The sequence below is a fragment of the Apis mellifera genome, linkage group LG6 (assembly GCF_003254395.2).
Source record: "Apis mellifera strain DH4 linkage group LG6, Amel_HAv3.1, whole genome shotgun sequence".
In the NCBI taxonomy this organism is placed as follows: Eukaryota; Metazoa; Arthropoda; class Insecta; order Hymenoptera; family Apidae; genus Apis; species Apis mellifera.
Genome location: NC_037643.1, coordinates 15,703,193 through 15,727,870, shown reverse-complemented (window position 1 = coordinate 15,727,870; position 24,678 = coordinate 15,703,193). Strand labels below are relative to the sequence as shown.

General features: G+C 27.6%; 1 protein-coding gene and 2 long non-coding RNA genes across 17 annotated transcripts in view; 1 reads left to right on the top strand and 2 right to left on the bottom strand.

The window, feature by feature from the left end:
- Positions 1-24,678, bottom strand: part of LOC552244 (probable pathogenesis-related protein CaO19.6200) — a 70,524-nt gene that overhangs the window by 17,152 nt on the left and 28,694 nt on the right. For 2 of the 9 annotated variants that reach the window (XM_006570949.3, XM_006570951.3), the window contains exon 1: positions 4,559-5,018. The exons of 4 other annotated variants lie outside the window; for them this stretch is intronic. The gene's annotated coding sequence lies outside the window, so the exon portion shown is untranslated. Of the gene's footprint in view, positions 1-4,558; positions 5,019-6,125; positions 6,261-14,881; positions 15,124-24,678 lie in introns of those variants that run through there. 3 more of the 9 variants (XM_006570952.3, XM_016912606.2, XM_006570950.3) reach the window with 3 other exon arrangements.
- LOC102656523 lies at positions 5,140-9,133 on the top strand. Of its 6 annotated transcripts, XR_001703326.2 has the most exons (6): positions 5,140-5,268; positions 6,258-7,303; positions 7,360-7,439; positions 7,514-7,878; positions 8,034-8,295; positions 8,630-9,133. It is a non-coding gene; the product is annotated as an uncharacterized LOC102656523 (long non-coding RNA). The 6 variants fall into 6 exon arrangements; XR_001703324.2 differs by having other exon boundaries at positions 6,258-6,859; positions 7,090-7,878; XR_001703325.2 differs by having other exon boundaries at positions 7,360-7,878.
- Positions 21,776-24,639, bottom strand: LOC107963977. Of its 2 annotated transcripts, none has more exons than XR_003304882.1 (3): positions 23,796-24,639; positions 22,832-23,371; positions 21,776-22,291 (listed from the first exon to the last, which is right to left on the bottom strand). It is a non-coding gene; the product is annotated as an uncharacterized LOC107963977 (long non-coding RNA). The 2 variants fall into 2 exon arrangements; XR_003304881.1 differs by having other exon boundaries at positions 23,828-24,637.

Here is a 24,678-nt window from a genome sequence, read left to right as displayed (position 1 = left end):
CAAATATATTTCTCTTATTATTCATAATTAAAAATTGTTGGAAAAATTTTCTACAAATCCTTCCTTATATACATTATCCACATAGAACCAATATATACATATATATAATCGACGCTCCATTGTATCATTTATTTCCTCTTAAGCATCTCCTTTTAAATTTTTAAATTCAATTTTCTAACACTTACATTACGAGAATTCAATAAGTGAATTTTTTTTTTTCTTCCTTCCCTGTTAACACTTCGAATGTTGTGGAAAAATTATGCGTTGAAAAAGTTGACTTATAACGGGAATAATAATGTTTTTACGCGTGTGTCGGGCCGCGATGAACGTTAAGGTGGACACGTCTAATTACAACGTGTGCAGTAATAACATCTGTCTGCCCTATGAGCTCACCACTCGCAGCGATAAGTGAAACAAGCTAGCACGAGTGTTGAGAATGTAACGAGAGTGTAATGAGACGGATGCGAGACGTACAATTGTTTGTAATTTTATTTGATTTTTTGCCACCGTTCGAAGTACAGGTGTTCTCGTGCATTATTGATATATTCAGGGAATAAAATGAAAACAAAAGTGTGTATTCCAATAATGAAAAGCGAGGAATTTATTATATTTTGTAAAATTGATTAATTAGATTAAGGTTTATTGAGTTAGAAATATGAATATAAAAAGATATTTCAGTTTAACTTTGAAGTTATAAATTTAGATAAATTGTGTTTCTTTGTTTAATTGAGAAAAGAATTACACTATAATTTTTAATTCACCCTATATATTGTGTTATACAAAATATATATATTAATTATAATATAATTATAATATATTATAATAATAATCTGAAAATATCTTAATTCTTAACAAGCAAGATAATTCCTTTTTCAATTACACTACATTTTTCAGCCCATCTTATATATTATATCATATAAAATATAATAAGAAGAATAATTCCTTTTTAAATTATATTAAAATTTTCTGCCCACCCTATATATATATATCATATCATATAAAATATAATAATAATAATCTGAAAGTATAATTTCTTTATCAATTATTACATAATTATTACAAAATTCCAAACCTAATATAAAATATAACTTCTTTATTTTTTAATATAAGAAGAATAATTCTTTTTTAAATTATATTAAAATTTTCTGCCCACCCTATATATATCATATCATATAAAATATAATAATAATCTGAAAGTATAATTTATTTTTCAATTATTACATAATTATTACAAAATTCTAAACCTAATATAAAATATAACTTCTTTATTTTTTAATACAAGAAAAATAATTCCTTTTTCAATTATATTAAAATTTTCTGCCCACCCTATATATCATATCATATAAAATATAATAATAATTTGAAAGTATAATTTCTTTATTTATTTTTCAATTATTACATAATTTTTATTAAAATTTCAATCCTATATATCACATAGTATAAAATATAACCTCTTTATTTTTTAATAAAAGAAGAATAATTCCTTTTTAAATTATAACTTCTCTTAAAACTTTCTGCCCACCCTATATATCATATAAAATATAATAATAATAATCTGAAAGTATAATTTATTTTTCAATTATTACATAATTATTACAAAATTCCAAACCTAATATAAAAAATAATCTCTTTATTTCTTAATACAAGAAAAATAATTCCTTTTTCAATTATATTAAAATTTTCTGCCCACCCTATATATCATATCATATAAAATATAATAATAATTTGAAAGTATAATTTTTTTATTTATTTTTCAATTATTACATAATTTTTATTAAAATTCCAAACCTATATATCACATAGTATAAAATATAACCTCTTTATTTCTTAACACAAGAAGAATAATTTTAAATTATATTAAAATTTTCTGCCCACCCTATATATCATATAAAATATAATAATAATAATCTGAAAGTATAATTTATTTTTCAATTATTACATAATTTTTATTAAAATTTCAATCCTATATATCACATAGTATAACCTCTTTATTTCTTAACACAAGAAGAATAATTTTAAATTATATTAAAATTTTCTGCCCACCCTATATAATATCACATAAAATATAATAATAATCTATAATTTCTTTTATATAAATTTTAACTCTCCTTTTCTATTATTATTATTACACCAAAAATTTCTAATACACTCCCTATACACAATTTTTTTATCAATTATTACATAATTATTACAAAATTTCAAATCTATATATCATATAGTACAAAATATAACCTCTTTATTTCTTAACACAAGAAGAATAATTTTAAATTATATTAAAATTTTCTGCCCACCCTATATAATATCACATAAAATATAATAATAATCTATAATTTCTTTTATATAAATTTTAACTCTCCTTTTCTATTATTATTATTACACCAAAAATTTCTAATACACTCCCTATACACAAAGCGTAATACGTATACGTATATTTCTTTCTCATCATCGTATTCAACGATGTACCCTATATATTTCCGCAATTTGGAATTCCTTATGGAAAGGGCCAGCTGTTCTCGCGCTTGAATCCGCTTGCAACCCGAAATTATCCACCCGATTAAGCCTCGGTTGCTCCGCACAGGCCTCGTTACTTTTTTAAAACCGCGCCGCGGCTCCTCGTTAACCTCGTCGTTAACGCGCGCTCAGAATCTTGTTCCGCGGGCAATTAAGCCTGAATTCCTCCCTCGTCCGACGTCTAATCAACGGTGGGGCTAGTTAGAAACCTACCACGTTCTTATGGATCCGATCGTAGACGGTACAGTGTTGCACTGGGATGAAAAAACGAATTGGACGATAATTTCTACGATCACGAGCAATGAAGAATTAATATAAGCTTGAACGGGTTTTAATTCAAAGTGATGAAAATTTTGAGGTTAACTTTATTTATTAATTCATTGAATAATATTAGAAATTAATTTTCCGCAAATAATTTGTTTGTATACGGAAGAAAGTATATGAAAATTTTTATTCGACTGGATAAATAATCCTATATAATAAAGATTATAATTATTTTAAAATTATTTCAAAATTTTGACTAAAGAAAAGGGTCGTAAATCCAAATTGTTCGTGGAAGGTCGAAAAATGTAATTGTTTACGAAGATTTATACGACGGTCGTAAAAGAGGAAGCGGAAAAATATCTTTTTACGACTTTTTATGAGAATGGAAGAAACATTTCAAAAGTTTTAAGAGATTAGTTTAATCCGGGTATGAGCGCAGGACGATACAATGATAGCGATCGAAAAGGTGAAATTGCGAATCGTCGATTGGAAAGAGGAGGCGATTGACATTGTTAAGCTTCGATGCACTCGACGGAGGAAAAACTTGTCGATCGTAAATCATTTCGATATTGCAAGCGTGGTAAATGAAAACGCCATTTTTGGAAAGATAAGCACTTAAATATCCGAAACGAATCGAAACTTGAACGAGACCCGCGTGCAGAACGGCGAATTTAATTAATGGGTTTATTCGCGTTAATTGCAAGCTTTTACGTCTTTCGAAACAGTATTATAACTATGTATGCAAAGTGTATGGGTAAAGTAATTTAAAGTAGCTTGGAAATAGGTTATAATTTATCCTGTTTTGCGCGATAATATCGATATTTATTAAAAAAAAATTGTTTTCTTTTTGTCAAATTTATTTGCATATACATATTGCATTTTTTTTTTTTTAATGAAATTGCTGTCATTTTTATATATATATATATAAGCTAACAAGCTAAAAATCGTGAAAATGGAATGAATAGATACAACGGAAAAGTTATAAATGCAAAAAAATAATGATTAAGTTACGTAAATCAAAGTCTCGTGATTCCCGCATTTCATTGCAACAAAAAAATAATAAGCCAGCAAACATTAATTATAAGAAAACGAGGAATATTTTATCAGACTTGTATTTAATTCTCGGCACCTTTTATTTTTATCATTGAATTTTATAAATGTATTAATTGGAAATAGTTCGAATAATTTCTTGTGTTCATTAATGACAATTTCATTATAATAATATATTATTGAAAACTTGTATCAAAAAGTTATTCTAGAATAAAACTTATATAATTTTTTCTAATTTTATTTTAGAAGTAAAAAAATTTCTTTTCACGTGATACGTAAATAATATATAAATGAATTTCTTTATTAAATTATCTTAATCGACATTAATCAAAGTTAATCTTCTTCTTATCTGAAAATATCGTTTTTTTTACGTTTGGATTATCAGATGGAAAAATCTAAAATCGATAAATTCTATTCGCTAATAAAATATTCTAACAATACATTCAAGACAAATCCAAATACCATCCGAAAACCATGTTTCGACTTATTTCGTATCAATTTCTCATCGAATGAAAAACAGCCCTGTCAATAAGAACTCACACAACATTCTAAAATATATTTCACTTCGAAAGCATCGAATTACTTCCGATTCACTTCCCAGTTTAAGTCATCGAACCGCAACAGAACCTCTAAAACTCGTCCCTCCAATACCAACATTCCTATCGTATCTCCCTCGTCCAATCGCGAACCCTCGTGCAAATCCAACTTAAAAAGAAAAAGTATGTAAACTCACCGCAAACTTCAAGCGTCTTGTACACGTCCTACGAAACAGAAGCAACGATCCTTTAACAAGAAAAGTCACAATAACACGTACTTTCTTTGTGAATTAACGAATTTCTACGATCTTTTACGAATGTTGACACACGAAAACACACTGTGGTGGATTTCGAAGAAAATCGCGAAATACGAACGACGCGAAGAAAGGACGCGACAGTCACGCGGGTATCAAAGGAAACGTCCTCGTTTCAAAGCGCGCGAACAACGCTCCATAGTTCTTCGGTCTGGATGGTACTGGATCCTCACTCGACTCTCTCGATACAAACCGCACGACAGAACGAACAAAACTGGCACGAGAGTCGGGCCACGAGAGAGACCGGGCCTCTCCGCTCTCGGAGAGGAAAGGTGGCCAATTAGCCGTTACTCGGCGCACATGCCTTACCAACTATCCGGCGCAGCTGCAGCGCCGCTACACGCTTCTCGGGAATCGCATTCATAAACGATGCAGCAGTAACGTCGTACCGCCGCGCATCGTTGAGCTTCCAGAAGATTCACATTTCATTTTTTTTTCTTTTCTTCTATTTTGTTTTCATCTGTTTTTGTCTCTCGCTTCTTGGATTCAAACGAACGTAAATACTACGAATATATATATATATATGTATGTATATATTTCGTGTGCTTTGTTTGGCGCGCGAGTTTCGAACGTGTTGCTGGCAAATAAACGAGGTACGTGTGAATCGTATTTGTTTGAATTGAACAAAAGAAAATATGTTTTGATTATTTGCAACTTTTTTTTTTATTTAGAGAATAATGCAATTAAAGAAGATAAAAATTATATGATTAATAAGAAAATGATATAAAATGTATACGATATGTAACGATGTTTCTATAAAGTGTACAGAGACTTTTGCGAGTAACTGTATTTAATACGCACAACTATCTTTAGTTTCTTTTTCTATAATTCGTCTTATTATGTGAAATTTCTAAAAAGAAATTTATTCGGATAATATATTAATTCTCGATATATAAATAATTATAGAAAGTACCGTAAGCATCATCATGATAATAATAATTAGAGCAAATTAAAAATTATTGCAACGATTATCAAAATAAATAAAAATAATTTACAAGAAAACAATATTGATAATCTGTAAAATTATCTTCAATTATATATCTTTAATGTTTTAATTTGAAATTTTTACGATTATTTTACGCATATTCGGTAAAGACATATTTATTTCGTATGTTTCGCCAAAGCGTAACATTAATAATTTTTACGACTTCATGTTAAATGAAGCATGATTGGAAAATCGGACATGGTTAAAAATTCTTCTCCTTTTTTTCATAAAGAGAGTAATTTCAAATCTTTAAATAATAATTTATATAATCGTTCCATATGAAATTCTATAATTTTATCTTTTATTTTCATATCTCGTTTTCTTTAATTTGTATAATTTTTATCATATTATAAAGAGAAATTCTTTTTAATTCTTTCTCTCGATATAAATGATTGTAATCGTTACAAAAATATGATAAATTAAAATTATCGAACCACGCGAAATTCATATATGAAACTCACTCACCAATTACACGATCAAAACATTTTTACATTTTTCCATTGCCCCCTTTCCCAAATAGCCCTTTCACTCGTTCCAATTGCACTCGTGTAAGTTTACAAATACAGTTTTAACACTCCTTCCTCGTTATACTTTCAGGAACTGTGTAAAAAAAATACTTGGGAAGAGCAGAAAATTCCAGACCGATCAATATCTCGAATTTCACGAGTGGGAATAATAAACATATGCACGATCTTAAGCGTAAAGATACTTCTACTCAATTTCTCCTTCTTCTTCTTGTCACGAGACGAGAAAGAAAAAAAAAACCCTGCAATGAGTTCCACTAAATTACACAGAGATGCGATAATGGTAACGGAGGTAACGAGAGAAACAACGAGAGATGGCGGTAGAGAAGTAAAAACTGAAACGATTTTATCGAAACGTATCCTGCGCGCGCAGGTTTCTTCCGCTTTCGCGACAAAGCGTAAGTGCGCGCGCCGCGGAAACCGGCGTAATAATTGGAGAACGAGAAGATGTACGGCCGACCGAGTACCGCTATTCCGGCTGACCGGAATCACTGCTCTGGAACACCACGGTCTTCTCTCCCTCTCTTCTCTTCTCTCTCTCCTCTTCAATCTCGAAAACCTGCGCGTCAACGTGCTCGCAGGAGAAACACGTGCTACTGGCTAACACCTGTTCCATGGCTCGGACGCTTTTTCCACGAGTGGATTTTCAATCCTTGATCCTGACTCGAGAATTGAGTAATTGATTTATCGTTTTCTTACGTTTTTTCTTTCTCTCTCTTACGCAAGATAAGAAAAATTTAACAAACTAACGTGTGATTGATAACCTTTTGAATATAATCTTAACGTTCTTGCAATATGGTTAAATGTTAAAAATAACATTTTTTTTTTGGATTGTGATCTATAAATTGAGAACCATTAAATTAATCTAATCGTACACTTGAAATATTGAAAATGTGTTTTATGAGGTCGGTGATAGAGAGCGGAAATTCCGGAATGGAAATAATTTCGAAGATAAAACTTCCGTTTTATAACCAGTACGAAGGTCGACAGAAATATAAAATGGTTCATGGTTCGATACTTTATGACCCCTTTGTGATTTGTATAAATTTGCAATGTCATGTAATGATAGAAGGGATCACTTAATTTTAAACTCGAGCCTTTGAAAGCCTTTGTGTTAAGGTATGTACTTATGAATCATACAAACCTAACCTAAACGTATCGCAATAACATTTTAGGTTTTCTGTTTTTCATTATTCTAACGATAATAATTTACATTAAATATTTAATGAAACACAATTTGGACAACTACTTACTAGTAAGTATCCAAAATATTCCTAAATTTTCACTGAAATCACTCGCTACTTCTTCATTATTTACATTTTGATTCAGCATTTAAGAAATACACAATAACATCGAGCATCGAACAAATGAACGTTTTGCCATTCCTTGCGCATACTTTTCCTTATCTGCATGATTTATCGACAAATTTAATTTACCACCGGCACGTGACCATTATTCACCTCGTAACAAGCGGTACTCCACGACATAAGGAACATTGAAACGCAAAACGGTCAGTTACGAAGAGGACAATGGAAGCCTTACGAGGAACACCATGAAGAAAGGAAGGGACGTCGTGAAGATATTTTGGCTATAGTCTATGCACATTTCTCTCGATTTCTTAAGGCAACACGAGGTCAATAATTCCTCTGTTATGATACGTATATATCTGATGAACTCACCCTCTATACATCAAGGTACTCATCCAATGGCATGGAAATGTTAATTTAGTTGGATATAAACATATTTATGAGAAATTCATTATGTTGGCTTGTATTTAAAATTCGTATTAACAGATATAAAGAGTATTTGTATATAAGCATTTTTTAATTAAGCATTTTTTTTTTTTTAGATATTTTATTTTTGTAACAGCTTGAATATTGAAGTATTACTAAATGATAATTAATTGGTATACAAATATTACAATACAAAAGATTGATTCTAGAGGCCAAAATAAATACAAACATTGTTTATTCATTAAGTTATAAGCAATTAAAGGCAAAGATGAAATGAGATAACTGTCTTCATTCTTCTAATGCAAATTTCAATTGTTTAATAAATTTTAACTCACATTTTTGTTTTGATGTTCTATGAATATGTTCTAGAAATATACAGTATGTATAAATACTTGTATAAATACTATATATACAAATAAATATATATATATTTGTATATATTTGTATAAATATAAATATTAATACTGTATACAGTGATGTATAAATACTTTTTACAGCTACTCAGATTAGCTCAGAGCTTAAATAGCTTTCTTGATTAATTAAAAAAAAAGTAGAAGGCAATTTTAATTTGCAATTTTGCATAAATATATTTATATGTATATTTGATATACATTTTATTTACAACAATATATACTGGATATAATAACAATTAAAATCTATTCATAGACGGTAAATGAATTTACATTTATTAAAATCCATTTGTTTATCATAGGCAGACGATAAATATGTAACAAGCGTGACACGAATAACCTATAACCCAATATGAATAAACATAAATACAATCAGTGTCTAGAATCCCCTGGTGTAACCAGTCTTAAGGGTTACAATATTCGAATGAGTCAATCAACGAATAAAATTTCGATCGAAACGAAGGCCTGAAGAAGAAGGAAAACTTATCTAAATGAGGGTCCGGCTCAGCTTCAACAAGGAACTGCGACAAGTTTCACTGGGCCCATAAGAAAAAAGCAGAGAATGTCGAAGGCCTTGTTAACAGGATCTACGCGTATTCATTTCTGCCATATCATTTTCAACCTTCGATTACGTCTCTCGACATAGTTACTATTCCAATCGTCTTCTCATCCTATCTTTTGACACTGATTTATATACACCAATGTGTGTTTAATCAAACTGATTACCACTCGAGTGATAATTTTAAAAAATACACATGACTTATTGCTCTTTTTTTAATTAAAATGTTTTATCTCATGCTTTTTCTACTCTTTTTCTAAATATATTGAAATATCTTATTTGTTCTTTGTAATATTACATCTTCTCTTCTTTTTTTTGTGGAAAAATTTCTTAATTTTATCTTTCTAGATTAGTAGTGAAAATTAATCAAATTATATTAACAATTTTTGGTTTTAAACAAATAATGAAAAAAGAAATTTGAATCAATTTAAAATGTACTTTTTATTAAAATTCTATTTCTTAAAAGGATTTAGGATCAAATCTAATTTTTCCAAAAATTAGCTTAACAAAAATAATTAAATTATTAAATTCATTCACATACTTTTCAGGAATCTAGAATCTAGAATTATTTTTAACGTTCAAAGATAATATTAGAAACTTGTATTATCTATAATTCTAACCAGAATTCTAACTTTAACCAAACAGAGCACAGAGATAAAGAGTGCAATATCATTGGCCGAGGTTAATGAAGTAACCCACGAGGGAGAGATAAGATCGCATATATCCCAAGGATGTCGCAATTAAGCGAAGAGCGTACAAGTGTTTCGAACAACTGGAACGAATGTCAGCTGCACACCACAACCGGACATGGAAGCGCCTTCTTCCAAGAGAGATTTGCATATTGAGCATTGTACGAGACCATTCGCTGCTGGAAAACGAGACATCTCGAACGCAGTGAGCGAATACTATTCCACGATATCACGTTGGATCGATACTGTGACGTGACACTTGCCAATTTAAAATGGGTCGAATGTTGCGTGCACATTGAATTTCATAGCATATTGTATTTTTCAAGCTGGGGATACTACGTTGATATTAAATAGAAAGCAATTGAAATCTATTATTTTATGAGATATGTCGCAGATTGAAGTGGATTGAATTTGAGAGTTGAGAGGAAAAGATGGAGGGAGAATGATAGAGAAAGAGGATGTATACTATATATTATTACACATATTGATACTGCAAGGTGTATTAAATTATGTCAAGTGTTTTTTACCTGGATAGAAATATATAATATTTTTGTTAGTTTAATTTTAACCATTTATAAAATACATATATTAAATATTGTTAATAATTGTAATAAAAGAATTTTTAGTATAAATCATAGGATATATAATGAATCTTATAAAAGATATTTATAAGTCTGTTTATAATTAGATTATGGAATTTTTTTTGGTTACTTGAATATAAAAAATCTACAAAATACATGATGTAAAAAAAGAATATAGCAAGTCCTTATTTAACTTCTTTAATCATATTTATAAAAATTTAATCACAACATGTAATCAACCAAAAAACAAGTGAGGTATATCATTTAATAATGAAATGTAATAAAAAAAAAAGTATTTGATAATTAAACTAAGAGTATTAGTAGAAATTTTTAAGATTGAAAAATACCTTTCAAAAAAAAACGAAATATTGTCATTTAAAGATAAACAAATTTCCATTCAATCATTTCATTTTCGAAACACGTTTAGAAACGATTTAGATAAAGAATTAACACATTCAATGAATACAACAAGTTTAAACAAGACTTGTCCATTGTTCTATGCTCATTGACACGAGAAATCGCGTGATTAGACTGGTGGAATGGAAACAGCTGAGGGTTGATAACGCGACCATTGCATAACTTCGTTTCGAGACTATCTTCGACCGTTCAAGGTCGAGAGCGCTAGTCGTACTAGACGGCGCGCAATCTGCATTACAATGTCGCTCATTGCTATTCGGGACACAAGCGAGAACGCGCGATAATCGTTTTCTAGGGGATTTGTCCGTTTTCGCGCGAAAAAATTTGAAAACGATGGAATTCACTGTTTTATCGACGAAACTGGATCGATTAGTGAAATTGTGCTATGGAAAATGTAAAATAATTTAACAAAATTAAGATATTTAATTGTTTGAATCTTTGAAAAATGGAAAGAATTTTTTGAAAAGGATTTTAAATATTGTTAATTTGTCATGTAATTTTTTTTTTTTTTACTTGATATGATAGTTCGATACAATATATTTTCTAGGTTATGTCATTTATAATTTTTTGAAATTTTTAAATTTTTAACTTCAAATTTTTAAATGTTTTAATTTTTTTTCGAAAATTTACAAGTGAAATTCCAAATTCTAAGTATTAATGTATTTAACGTATGAGAAATATGTTTCATGATTTTAGAAATTTCTCTCTGTAAGAGGTTACAAAGTTACCATCTGTTCGATATCCGTTTTATTAACATTTCTATTTAACCGCTTGATTACATCTTTGTAAAAAAAATTGGAAGAAATATTAGAGTTCCTCTTAGAAATATAGGCCATGACCTAGCAGTAATGGACGTTTTAAATTATATTCCATGGCATCATTTTCCTATTTCTTTATATATCTGGCGAACATAAATAAATGTTATACAGCCTCATATAAGAAACTATTATAAAAATTATTACGCGTAAATAAATTTCCAATATCTTACCTATCTAAAAACTATGTAATAAAAATTATCTGAGAAATATCGATACATTCAAAAAAAAAAAAAAATTACCAATACAATTTAAAATTTTTTAAACTTAATCTATTTCAAACGTATAAAAAATAAATAAAATAAAAAATTTATTAACGTATTAAATTTTAAATTAAATGAAAAATTTGTTTCTCGATACACTTATTATAAAACATAAGATATTAAATGATGACGAAGATGGACTACATTCGATAAAATTGAACCGAGTTCAATTATTTCTCATAATCATGAAATTGAATCGCCATTAAGATCAGCAACTCAACTTCCGGCGTTCGAATTGTTACGTGCATTCCGCAATTCGATCTACGAGGTCGTAGCTAATGGAATATCGTTGATGACAGAAGAGGAAAAATAAAATAAGAAGATCGGAGAGATATCCGAAGAATATTGCAAATAACAAACGTACTTACGTAACTAATCGTTACGTTACGTTACTTCGAATCGTAATCGAGCCGATATAAATTAGGAAAAAGATTGATTTACCATGTGAGAATAGAAGAAATCTGATCGAAGCGCGTCAAATTTTTTTTTTCTTATGTAAAAAATATTATATTGGTAATTTAATATTATAAATTAATTATGTAATGTCAATATTTTTATACGATTACTCTATGAAATATGGACAAACAAGGAATCGAATTTAAAATTTTTTTCGAGAATAGAAATATATGTATTAAAGTAAAAATTAATTTCCTAGCTAATTAGCTTAACTTTTTTCCCTCGCAATTTACATTCGCAAAATTTAATTCTATTACTTCTATTTATTACAAAAATTATTCATAAAAAATCTTAAAAAATACAACATTAAATATTCAATAATTATTATTTCTTCAATCACAAAAATAAATTCCATTCAGCTAATATCTTACCCTTGGAACACACTTGTATTATGTATACATTACATAACCTCAATCGAATGACATTTCTTCCACGTATCCTATTTATGTACACCGCAAAGAAGTTTTGTAACCGCGAAAATTTCGCCTCTAATAGAGGTAAAATACCGTAAATTGTCACATTCACGCCAAATTTCTTTAATGTCACCGTTTATACGATTCTTTTTTATTTTTCGAAGGTTTTCTCCTAGTTTCGTCCGTAAGAATGGCACGTTCTAAGCGACCTCGAAACCTCCTCTTTCCTCAACTCTTCATTGAAATTTCTCTTTTATCCGCGAACTATCGTGCAAATGGGTTACTGACGCAACCAGAAACGCGACTTAATGACCGATAATTAGTCAGTTGGTTGCATAACCTGCTATTGTCGGATAATATACCGAGTTAGAAGAAGATTACCTTCCGGAAGACAATCCCGGATATTTTGGTATATTGTCGCCACCGTCGTCGAACTAATCAGCGTTTCTCAACTTACGATAGAATGTTCTTTCTGTAAATTTTATTTTATATATGATAGAAATTTTTTGTAATGATTAATTGAATTTTATTTATATTATTTTATTACGTGTATGAATACCGTGGACTGTTTTAATCTGTAAATATATATATATATATACATATAAAAAATATAGTGAAATCGTTTTAAGTAAATGTGAGCTTCTATGTCAATGTACAATCATAAGCCATGGAAAAAGATGGATTTCTATTGTATGAATTAATTTCTTAATCTTTCGACAAGGGAATAATAACGGATAGGAAGAAATCATAATGATCATAAATGAAGTTGTATTATATATTGAATCATTATTCAATTCAAGTATATTATTTAATTATTATATATCATTTAATTCTTTGGATGATCTATTTCGAATAAGATATAAGATATCTAATCTTGATATCTAAATGAAAGAATTTGTGATAATCTATGATAATCATAGATCATATAAAATCACATAAAATTGTAATTCCGATTGTTAACGTATTATTAAAGAAAAAAAGAAATTTATAATTTTTCGTGCAACTTAAAATTTTGGGTTTATATTTGGAATAAAATTTTTGCATCTTTTTGAAAATATTATTATTATCAATTTTATTTTAGATTTTTGAAGGCATATAAAAGAAAAGAAATAATTAATTAGAGGTAGTAAAAATTTGTTTGCCTATGAAAGGTTAAGTTTGTCTATCAATCCAATTTAAATGTTTTTATAATTAAACAGTTACAATTTCAATTTTTGGAAAATTCAAATATTGAAAATTAAGAAAATCAAATGAAACATAAAAATTGTATATATGAAAATATTCACCTTATGATTTCTAATTAAAAAAAATTATAAATATTTATTACCTGAAACGTGAATTTATATCTACCACAAAAATTAGCTATACAAATATATAAAAAGTTAATTACATATTTTCTGAAATTTAACGAAGTAAATATAAATTATAAGTTTTCTTTTATTTTTTAAAGCGATTATAGTCTTTTCAATTAATATTGGACATGCTACATGCATTAATTTCTCTTAAGCATTAAATCATAATTGTAATTAACAAACAGTATTTACAAAATCCAGTTAGTAAATTACTTTTACTAATTATTTTACATTAAAAAGCCACATTAAAAAGTATAATAAAAGAATAATTTCTTATTTTTCTCTCTTTCTTTAAATTTCATTTCCTATCAGATATCAAGGAAAATCCCCATTAGCATTTATATATATATATATTAAAATTATTTGAGTCAAGGTGATCGACTTCGAGCCAATATTTCTATCATATTAGAACGTATAATATTTCTTAGAACATTGTTCTGTAATGTCAACTGCGATTCATTTCTAGCTCGTACGTAACGGTTATCTATTTCTTATTAACACGTAAATAACTTGCGCAAATTTATTATGCAAATTTTTTTTAAGAATTATTTACGATTATTCATCGCATTTTATATTCCCTGTTGTGAAAAACGAAAATTAATTATTTGATTCGAGACAAAGAGATTAATTCGTTCGAAACGAAATGGAATCATAAGTGGAGATATTAAATTAATAAATTATTCTTAAAGTATAATATCTAAAATAAAATAAAATATTATAATTATCTTTAGATTTACGTTTCGTTCCATAAATCAAAGAAAAAGGAAAAAAGTCTTTAATATTTTCATTTTCATTATTTTTTGTTATATAGAAAACACAAGAAATAAAATACAAATCGAATTATAATATTAAAATCGCTACGTTTTAGAATGATAATTCAAAAAGTTCCACAAAAAATTTATTTCAACATAAAGTAAAGCTAAAAGCGATAAAAAGTCTTTTCATATTATAAAATACATAATAAAAAATACAAAATAAAAATATTAACAACCATAAGAAATTTACGTACTTCGATTAGAAAAGTCCATTCATATTTTCTTCATAACGATAATCACGTCAATGGAAATTCAGTCACTTCTCTGTATCGACTGATAAGATTAGAGTTAGAAACATAAATTTCAACAGGCAATAATCACACACGATTGACGAACAAACTTTTTTCCTCCAAGAAATTCCTGTGTTTATTCAGAGGTTAGAAAAACGATCGAACTTGTACGGCTTTGCTTGGTTGCGTGCGAACGACACAAAGTATCGTGGCCTTGTGCACGTAATAACAAAATTGGAAAATAAATATACACGCTCGATCGATAATACCGAATTTCGTGTATACATGCTTGCTTTTATCACCTGATTAATGTTTGCAAGAGATAAAAAACGATGAATCAAAGAACAAAGTATTAGCTTTTTACCTTCTTTGAATCCAATATTGCGTGTATGATTTTGATAGATATGATTCTTCAAAATTTTGAAATCTTTACATTGTAATAACAATAAGAGTTGAGAATTATTTATTCTGAAAAGAATTTTTTTTTTCTTTCTTTTTGTTAGAAAAAATTGTACATAAAATGAAGTAACTATATTATTTTAAATATTATAATTTGGACATTGATATTAATTAATATTTTAATAATTTGAAATTCTTATTAATGAAATTATTAATTATTGCTGATACGGATTAATTATTTTTGAGTTATATATTATATATGATGTAAAGGCTAAATATCATTTGTACAACATTAGAAATATTAAAAGTGATTCAACTTGGTTGAAGAATATTAAAAAATTAATTTAAAAAATTTTTGATTTCCCCTAATAATTTAATTAATATTTATCTATTTTTAAATATTCTACTAAGCAAAATCCTATCATTTTATTCTATTTGCAATATTTCAATATTGATATTCTAAGAAAAAAATTTGCAATTTTTCCTTAAATATTTAATCAATATCCAACCAATTTTAAATATTCTAAGGGTACAGACACGTTTGAAAATAAAACTCTGTATAAAATTGTAACTCTCTCTCGATATTTTATTCTGAAATCCGTATCCACACCCTAAGGTAGAAAGTAGCGAATATTTCATCTCGTTAGCCTGGTTTTTCGCTGAGATATGGGAATTCCTACTGTTTGTCCGGGTCAAAAATGCGCCACCAACTATTCAACTGTTTCACTTGACCCAAAAACGCTATCTTCAAAGCGTTAAAGTACGTCACGCGTTTCTGCCTTCCCGTGGCACAACACACGATATATTCCTCTTTGAAAGCTACGTCATCACCTCGATATCAGCTTATTATGTAAACAATTGGCAGCACGATGGCCGTGCTATTCGCATGTTCCACTAATTTATGAGTTTTTGAACGTTTCTAACTTCAGCTTTCACCTTTCGGTTTCCTTTATTTATATTTCATTTCACTTTTGTTAATTAATAACATAATAAATTTTCTTTTACGTATATTTTAATATTCGGAGAGAAGCAATTTTATATTTGATTTTTTTCGTTAGATTTGTGTATGAATTTCTATGTATGTAAATTCTATTTAGTTTCAAGAAACACGATTTGAAAATTTTTCTTAATTTGTTGAAAGAATTTTCAAGGAAAATATTGTATTGTATTAAATTTTTTTTGGTTAGATTTGTGTATGAATTTTATATATATTATATAAATTATATTAGGTTAGGTTAGGTTAAGTTAAATTAATTTGAAGAAAAAATAAATACGTAAAGTATTCTGAAATTGGAATTGTTTAGACGTTCACTTGAATGTATCACTTAGATAGATTTGCAAATAATTCAACTTTTGTACTTCATTATTGGATAATTAGATATCAGATTCAATAATACCATTCACTTGCAAGAAATACTTTCAAATATAATCACATTCTCCATTAAACGAATCTAAACTTTCATTTCTTCAAATTTTGAATTGATAAAGGCGAATAAATCAAAATGAACCACAAGTTGCACAAGTATCATGATCCTTCACAACTTCCCTAACAGTTCTAAAGCAAATTAGAATCAGCATGATAATGAACATTTGTTCTGTCGATAATTAACCTTGTCACTGTTCAAGACTTCCATTATATTTGCGCAATGAATGAAATTAAAAGTTTCAGAACAAACAGATTTCCAATTCGATCAACGATTTATAATCGATTTTATGTGAAGCGTGCTCTTAATTATCGCGAAATAATATTAATTTTTTTAACGTCAATTAAAATTCAAATTGATTCGTTATGATTATTGTGTTATAATATAAATGTGAATCATATAAATTTGTTATACTCGATTCGATTGAAAAAAAAAAGTCCATTTTATGCAATGTTAGAGAGAAGAATTTTTTGCGATTCGAAAGTTAATGTAGAAAATTTTACAAAAAATGTTTTATCATTCTAGCGTTCAACGTTACCGATACAGCATACGATTACAAGAATACGTAACAATGCAGCATAGAATACGATTATAAGAATACGTAATACGTAATAAATTTATATTTTTCTATAATATAGAAGAAAAAAATTAATCAATTTTTATTTCTTTATTAATTTCATATATATTAATATACTTGAAACATCGATTCTAGAGATGAAAAAAAACAAAAGTTGATGTACAAAAATATCGATTGAGATTTATTTATTACCTTATAAGCAATTGAAAACAAAGTGGTAACTTTATCTCCATCACATTGCCATTTCGCTCTACGTTCGTCCGCTTCATCGCAAATTTAATTCCTTAAATAAATAAATTTTAAGCGATATTTTTTTATATCAATTTTTTATATGTATTTATTTTGATCTCTAGAATTAACACTTCAAAAAGTATTTTAAGAATATATCAATAACTTATGTATATTATAGCAGAAACGTCAACTAAATATATACTAATTTGCAAAATAAATGTTATATATAAATATACTATATAACCAAACAAATATAAATTTATACTAACAAATGCATATATTTTCATATCTAATTTAATTGAAATTATATATAAAAAATGATGTAGCTTCAATTACAAAGATTTTTAAATAATCTAATTAATTCTATATCAATTGAATTGGATACAATTAACACTGTATCGTGGAATATATTAATAGAATTTATTGTATCGTTGATACGATAATAATACTATTTTTTAATTGACGGATCAGACAATTATATTATGTTATATTTATGTAAGATTAAATTAGCTTATTTCCTCGTAAACAAATTCAGATTTATCGACAAAAATATAGGATTAAAAATTCTGAATTGCGTTATTTTCTTGCGTTATATAAATATAAAATTACGTGTAGATGTACTGCGCATTTCATAACAAATTTTGAATAGATTGTGCAGTTATTTTGAAATGGAAATAAATGTAAATTATAATAATTAACAAAAACATACTTATATATTTTGTATTAAATTGCAAGTTTTAAATATAATGAAAAAATAAATGATACGCTATATAGATTTGCAACGATTAATTAGAAATAATTTACAAAAAAAAGATCTCATAGATTTGTAAATTTTTTTTTTTAAATTTTCCAATTTCTTGTTATTCTTGTTATTATATATATTCCAATTATAATAATTTTCTTTTCTTCTATATTTTGATTTCTTTAATAAATTATTCATTTATTCAAATCTTTACAAAATATTCTAAAATAAAATTTTTATCGAATTTCTAAAAAATTTTCAAATATTACATATTCTGCATAGAGATATTATAATTATTTTTTTTCTATTTTAATATTATTCATAAATTACTTATTCATTTTTCAATCTCAAAATAAATCTAATATTTTAAAACATTATTTTTATCGAATTTCCAAGAAATTTTCATATCATCATACACTTTTTCTACATTGAAAGATTTAATAATACAAATTACATACATTTTTCCTAATTCGTAAAAGGCTGGTTTTGGCTCCAAGCTCTTTTGGCATGTAAACTTCACGACCGATCGATAAACGAACTTCCTACAATTATTGGAATCCGAGAACAAATGGATTGGCAACGTTCTTGACGTGTTATTAACCCGGATACTCTGTTTCTCCGTAATATGTTCTATCCAACACGAAAAATAGGTTCGATCGATCAAGTGACCGACCAAAGCGATATTTATACTTTTATATAATCTTGCTTCTTTCGTGGAGAACCGATACTATCGTTAACAACGCCTCTGCAGTTGAATTTATCGAAAAAGTTCCCATACATGTGTATCTCGACCCAGTCGTGATAAGGTTCGAATATAAGGGGTGTGGTCTCTATGTACAACCATTTAATTGTTAATAATAGTCATTAGCGTTTATCAGCCTTATCTAGGATCCCCCATAAATGATTGTAGAAAAATAATTGCGATCTTTTGTTAGCGAATTAGGAAAGAGATAACTGCTGATAAAGAAAAAATAAATTTTAGGTTAGAATTGTCGAATATTTCTTAGATATATATATAATGTGTGTATATGTATGTTTTTAAATAAAATATAATAATAATAATAGAAACTTAACCTCATTTAACTCAACTATCATAAATAACACTGATCAGAAAAATTGTATATATGTAAACTTTAGCTACAAAACATTAAATTATATTTATATTATAGAATAACAAAGAGTAAGTGCAACAAGAAGTAAAAATATAAAGACATATTAATTGTATGTACAATTAATGATATTGTACAATATTATGAATAAATTGAATATAATGAATATATTATGGATTTTTATGCAAAATTTTTATGAATATGATTTAAAAAAATAGAATTTAAATAAGGATTTCATACTTTAATTATCATAAGTATAATACATAATACATATTATTTTATATCTTTCTGCACATCATGCACATTCTATAAATAAATCATAAATATCCACATAAATATCCGCATAAATGTCCGCAATTTAATATTACAAAGAATCGTAACGATCATAAACATAACAAAGAAAAATAAATAAAATCATAAAAAATCATAAATAATAATATTGATATTATGCAGACCTTTCAATAAAACGAATTCCAAGATCCATAAATTTTGTTAAGAAGTAATACAAAGAATCGTGATAGTCATAAGAACGTGCCTTGAAAATCGTGAAATACTAACTTCAATAAAATTAAATATCGTTCACTCTTCATGAAATACCATCAGTTAATTAGAATAAACGATCGATAGCCACAATGAATAAATAATAGAAAGGGAATCATGAAATGTAATCTGCCATTCCCATTGCCGCACCTTTCTCTTCTAGAAATTGCTTTTGAATATGAGATGGGGCAAACCTAATAAACGTATTCCATCAATATGTTCATTGTTTGCGCGTCAAATACTTATAAGCAATATCTTCGTAAGGATATGTATTACGTAAACGATCGGAGATTTTGTTTACACTGAAACGTGGGAAAATATTAATATTTGCATATTTTATAAGTGGAAATTCATACTGATATTAGTTCTTTAGATAATCTTACTGAGAATTTGAAACTCTATGTAAATTTTGTGATTTTGCTCTCATTATTTGGTTATGATTTGAGGTTATGATTCGTTTTGACATATTCGAACCAAACGCACTAACAATCAAAAGATTTCCAAGAGTTGATTATTGATTTTCGCACAAAAAGTTTGTAAAATTATAAATAATAGCGATGATCATGCAACCAGAATAATTAAGAAATTTGATAGACAGACAAAACGTAATGGGAGAAAAGTAAGTCGATTAACTCAGTGGTGGCGTTACTGTTTAGCAACTGCTTATGTGTGACGCACACAGATAAATTCAATAATATAACATCGAGTTTTTTTTACAAATAATTAAAACTAAAATCAACATCTGGTTATATATGATTATATATAAAAGAAAAAATCATGAGTAATACTTTTTACAATATATTTCAAGATCATTAAATTTTGTAACAACACTGTACATAGAAGAGGTTAAAATCAATAAGCAGGTAAGTAATTAAATGGAAAAAGAAAAAATATTCTATTATCAATTAATCAAATAAATTAATGCATCAAAAATTTATAAAATCTTTCATTTTTCCAAATATCAAAGGATTAATGTACAAAAAATGCTAGTGACTACTGTCTGAGAAATTCACCGAAGACATCGTTCAAAAAAGATAAAATAAAGAACAATAAGAACTTGTTTACACTGTGCATAACATAAGCTTAGAAGCTTAGAAATCCTTGGAAAATAGGTGATTCGACGTAAGAACTCACGCTCGAACTCACTACAAAAGAACACACGGTTAGTGAATCGAAGATGTATGTATATGTATTATATTATATATATATTTATTTAATAAATTAAAATTTGAACCACGTGCTAAGTTTCTGTTTTTGATGTTATAGGTTTTTCAATTTCGTCGCATAACGCTCTACTAACGAGATTTTTTTCTCGTTACTTTCTTCTTCCTCTCTTCTTTATGTTGTGTATACGGTAGCAATATCCAGAGCCGGAAATACACCGAGAAATTAAACAAGAATTCAAAAAAGAAGGAAGAAGACTTCTGCTAAGAGCAACTATAACTATTCTTCAAAATGGTGACAATGGTGAAAGTGCCGGATACAATAAAAAGGAATAAAAATTATGAAATAAGTTAAACGTTTTGTATAAAGATTTGTAAAAAGTTTTTCTGAAAAGTTTATTTGTCGCATTTAAATTATTGATTTTTAATTTAAATTTGAATATTTTGCAATTAAATGTATTATAAAAATATAATTGTCATATTATAAATTCAAATGAAATATTTTGAAAGTAGATCAAATGAAATTTAGATTATAAAATTATTGCTCTACTAAAAATTTTGAATAGAAAGCTTGAATAGAATAAAATACAAATGGATCAAATTAAACAAAATATATATATATATATATATATATATATATATATATATATATTATAGAAATAATAATTCCTTGTATTAATTATATTTTAGCTTGGGGAATAATCATTGCAATCTTGATTATATTCAAATCCATAAAAGTATCTTTTAATGGTATTCAATTTATTTCTCACAGAATAAAAATCATCACTTTCCATCAGATTCATCATATTAAATTCTACATGAAACGAATGGTGGAAAGGCAAGAGAATTTTTACACGAGGATATGCCGACACAAAAGAGTTATTGTTCCGCTCGATATGTTTCTTCGAATAACATCTCTCCCTGCGCAGAAATGACTTGTCGAGCATAGTTTTGCACATTCTCGGTCAGAAATATCCTTTAGTCGCGGAATAATCTTGCCGCGGCGAACATCCCGCCACGTATCTCCATGAAAAGACCCTTTCACAGTGAAATAATAATCGCCCACCGACCAAAGCTCCCTCTTGCGACGATTTTTCGACAAATTGAAAAGTTTCACGCAGCGTCGTAGCGCGTGATGGGCAATTCACTTTCGCAATGCATAATTGATTTCTGCGAAGGATACCAGAAACTTAATTTCAATTAAGGAAATTAAAATTTTCTAAACTGACGTTGAAATGAATGCTGATGTAACACATTTTACTTTAACCTTGTATATAATAGTAGCTATATTTGTATTTTCTTTAATAATTTTCTTATCAATGATTTAATAAATATTTTTTTTTTTTTAATAATTTTCTTCTTGACGTTATGCAAAAGGATCAAAAAATAGAGATGTAGAACAATCTTACGATATTTTCTCAAGAACATAAAAAATAATAAATATAACATAAGAATAAAAAAATAAGAATTTTTCAAGTGTAATGTATCTTCTTTAACTCTTTGTGTTAATTTTTTTTATTTTAATTTTTTTCTTCACCAAATATTGATTTTTTGATATTTTATCAAGTAAAAAATTATTTATATGAAATGCATATCTATTTTAACGTATTTACATAAGCATTATTGGAAATTAAAAATTGGAATTAAAACAAACTTTGTGATATATATATAATAAAAATGTAGTGAAATTTGTTACGATTTCACAAGTTGATTAAATTGGAAAGGATACGAAAGTAATGATCGATCAATTATTTTTAACATTCTCTCTCTTCTATCTTCAGCCTTGCAATGTGAAATTATGATTATTAGATACGTGTCTCGATGGTATATCATTAAAATTAATCGATCTTCAATTATTTGTCGAAAAATTAATTCGAAGAAACAGGGAAAATTGTTTCGACTGTGATAAAATATTACAACGTTGTTAAGTTTTTTCCTCTGTAATTTTTATTCCTCGCGATTTGAATAGCGCTTTTTATTTTGAAGAAGAATCAGACAATGGACGTCGAGAGGAGAATAGAAGGCATTCGTACGTAAAGAACACGGGGCACAATGAGCTCAAGAGTACTTTGGTTTCTTCAAAAGGAGAAAAAAATAAATATACAATCAACATGTTTCATGCATGCTTTTTAAAAACGTTGAAAAAAAAGTCTTCGAAGTCTTATTCACCAAAACAAGTTTTGAAAAATAGGTGACACTTCTCGAACTGTGTGTTTATCCGAATGTCTAACATTTCTTGTATTCCTTGTATTCATTTTTATTTTACATTCTGCGAAATAACAAATGATATTAGCGATATATTATTATTTGGTAGCATTTTAATGTATTCTAGAAAATGAAAATGAAATGTAATAAATATTTTATTATATAATATTTTATTTCGAGATTTTAGGTTATTTCGTATTTTTCTAGCAAATTTTTAAAACTATAGAGTATAATCCATAAAAATAAGAAAATAAGAAAAAAAATGTTATATTCAATTTTTAAACAATTTAATATAAAAAAATATTAAGAATTATATATAAGAATACTATATAATCTTTATAATAATAAAACTCTTGCTCTCCCCTATTGTACTATCGAAAATCATCTTATTTAATTATTTACAATTAACAGAAAAAGAAAAAAATTATATTATTTTACCATTAAAAATGAAAAACATTTGATAAATTCATATAAATTCCCATACATACGTAGTCCCCAATATCGTTTAGAAAATCCTAACCTTACTCTTAATTTAACATCCACTCCACCATTTCATTTCGCACGGAAGCATGGTCCGTTTCAAGATCATGTGTCACGGCTGTGAATTTACCAACTAACTATTCCTCATCCCTTACGAGGTTGGACGATCAGTAAACAAGAACGACATACGGAGAAGAAAAGCAAAACGAGAAAAGATAACGCGTGTAACGTAAACGGACGTTCGAAAAAGGAACGAAGGAAAACGAAACGTCAGAACGATAGGAACGTGGAAAATGGAACGATAGTTTCTCTACAAACGCGATCGTAAAATTCCAAGCTTGGTATTCGTGCGCCAGACCGATCGAGTGTATACACGAGGCCCTTAAAGCCGCGTTCAACTTTAGAATCAGCTTTAAAATCCGGCGACCGGAAGTGAAATAGAGAAAAACGTCGAGACGAAAGTCGTAGACGTCGAGACATACGAAAGGGAGTCACACAGCTATTTTCTCCGCCTCTGTCTTCCTTGCTTCCTTCTTTTAGGGCGCGGATAGTCTCGAGAGAATATTTTTCAGAAATGTAGCATAGTATCGAGAACGATTGTTTGCAAGTAATTTTTAATATTAACGAAAAATATCTATTAATATAATACAAAAGAATAATTTTTTAAATTTAATTATTTTCTTTGTGCTCCTCACTCCTTTTTCTCAATATATATAAATACTTATATCGAAAATATTTTCCACAAATAAACGCAACATTGAGAATCGTCCATTAATTTTCAATCTCATATCTATTGATGAAAAAATAATTCTGTGTGACAATAATTTTCATTTTCATTTTCAATTTTTTTTATTAATTATTCTAAAATAATTTTTCACTTTCAATTGGCAC